The sequence below is a fragment of the Armigeres subalbatus genome, chromosome 3 (genome assembly GCF_024139115.2).
Source record: "Armigeres subalbatus isolate Guangzhou_Male chromosome 3, GZ_Asu_2, whole genome shotgun sequence".
Classification (NCBI taxonomy): Eukaryota; Metazoa; Arthropoda; class Insecta; order Diptera; family Culicidae; genus Armigeres; species Armigeres subalbatus.
The window spans coordinates 285,494,019-285,496,816 of record NC_085141.1 but is presented as its reverse complement, the minus strand read 5'-3'; positions in this window follow the sequence as shown (position 1 = coordinate 285,496,816).

Genomic DNA, 2,798 nt, shown 5'->3' with positions numbered 1-2,798 from the left:
ATTTGCATCTGAATTGGATCAAATTTTGATTGAATTTAGATTGGATTAGATTTAGATTGAATTTGGATCTGACTTGAATTGGATTTGTATATGATTTGACTGGATTCTGATTTGCTTTGGTTTGAATTTGGTTTAGATACGGGTTGGATTTCGAATAGATTTTCAATTGAATTTATATTGTTTTTGGATTGGACATGGATTTTGACGACCAGCACAGTTCAGCATTCATATTTTCACCTGTTTTGGATACCTAAAGAAAGTTATTTACTTCTTAAAATTTGTTCTATAGTCATTCGTTTATTAGTATTCCATTAGTAATCCAAATCATTTCTTATAAGATTCAAATCTCAAAGCTGGTATACATTTTTAGGCCAAAAAGGGACTCAAGTATGAATCAAGAGTTGTCTTTCGAGGTACATCAATGATTATTCCGTGACTGCCCTGGGGGTCAATGAGTATTTTTGATAGGAAATTGCCTGATAAACTCAAATCCGCTGAGAAATTAAAAAAAAATATACGTATTTTGAGAATAAAATGCAATTTTTTATTTTTTTTGGAAAAATAATGTAGTTGGCAACACTGCTTTGCATCTGAAATATGTTTTATAAAATCTTCACAAAATTTCAAGCAGAGAACTGGTACTGACGTTTTTTGTAGCTTTATCAGGGGCGGAAATATCGATTATTGAAAATGACATGTTTTTAAAAATCTTCAAAAACGGGAAGGAGTGTTTGGCCGGAGGGGCGGCTCAAACGGTCGGATCAAATGCTTTTTCGAAATGTGGGCCCAAAGTAAGTAGATACACCTATTTCGGTGGGAATTCATAGTATTCACCTGCAAGTTTTCACTTTTTCTCGGTCCCTTGGCGCGGAATGACCCAAATAAGATTTACTAAAGCTGCCATATCTCAGCAACGGCGCATTTTACTTTGTATCGATAAGTGTTTCGGACTGGAAAAAGTCTCGAGTCCGTTGAGAAATCGAAGAAAAAAATATACGTATTTTGAGAAAAATGCTTTATTATTTAGTGAGAAAAAAAAAAATAGTTGGCCACACTGCTCAGCATTCAAAGTATTTTTTCTAAAAACTTCATCAAATTTCAAGCGGAAAACTGGTACTAAAGTTTCTTGTAGCTTTATCGGGGGCTGAGATATCGATATTTGAAAATAGCATGTTTTTAAAAAGCTCCAAAAACAGGGAGGGGTTTCTGGTCGAAGGGGCGGTTCAATCACCATGGTCATATGGTTATTCAAAATAATGGACCAAAATTAATATGTGCTAGGTACTTTTCATTATTTTTAAATAGGGTAATTGCACGTGCTCGGTCACTTGGCGTGGAATGACCCATTAGTGGTTCTAAATAAATTACAAATAAATGCATAGACAAAGGATCGCCTTGCCTTACTGATCCTTTAATTTGAATTTCATTACTCAGTTTTCCGTTTATCAGAATTCTTGAAAAAGACATGGAACGGATTGTCCTAATCAATTCAATAAACCTATTATTAATTCCCATTTCCTCCATAGTCTTCATTAAAAACGTATCATCTACTTTATCAAAGGCTTTGTCCTAATCAAACGAAATTAGGTACGCTTTCTTTTTATTAATATTCAATTCAGAAATTTTATCTCTTAGAGCGCAAGTTATTTCAAATATGTTATGATTCCTATTGGCCCATTTTTGATTTGAAGAAACAATGTGATTCATGATTTTCTCCAATCTATTTTTAAGTATTTTAGAACGAATTTTAAAATCAAAATTCAACAATGTAATAGGTCTAAATTGATTAATTGTATTATTCAAACAATCTTTCTTTTTGATCAGTACTACGACTCCATCGCAAAACTTTTTATGTACGTTTCCAACTTTTACAACTTCAACGAAATCAGTTTTAATTATATCCCATGTATCAATAAAGAAATGTTTTGTCAAACCGTCACTTCCCGGCGCCTTCGATGAACAGCTTTTTCGAATCAAACTGTAAAGTAACTGTTCATCTACATTTTCTGTCAAATTATTATTTTCATCTGAATCATGTGGCAAAACCTTCTCCGGAATAAATTCTAAACTATCATTCAAATTTCCAGAATCAAATAAATTTCTAAAATGGTCTACGATATGGTCCTCAATAACTGCTGAATCAGAAGAGTTTGTTCCGTTTATGTCTATATTCTTAATGATCGTTTGATTGAATCTGCGAGCTTTATCAGCAACCTGGAATACTGAGATAGGTTCACCCGCGATAAACTTTTCATTGTCATTTGTTTGGAAAGCTGAGAATTCTCTTTGTAACTTAAGCATAATTCCCTTGATTCTGTTGATTTCCATAATTTTGAGAGGATTTGTCAAATAATCATCATAGGCTCTCCTAAGAGCACAGTACCATATTTCCATTGAATCATAAATTTTTTTGCGAAATTCACTAGATTTCCACCTAATAAATGATGCTATTTTCGGTTTAACATACTCTGTCCACCATATTACTCGAGTCCTGAAATATCTTTTTTGTGATTTCCAATTTAACCATTTCTGTCTGAATTTTTCCTTGTTGTGACTATTCATAATCTTAGACATATACCGCCACATACCTCGTCCGAAAACACGACCTAAATTTGGAAGTCTCAATACTACGATTAGAGCCTTATGATCTGTGAAGGAATTGACATTCATTTTAGCAGAAACAACATTTTGTTTTAAATTCGGAGAAACATATATCTTGTCTATTCTCGATCCAACTCCATCCCGTACAAATGAATAGTCTACTTTACCCACATTCACCGACGCCCACGCATCCTGCA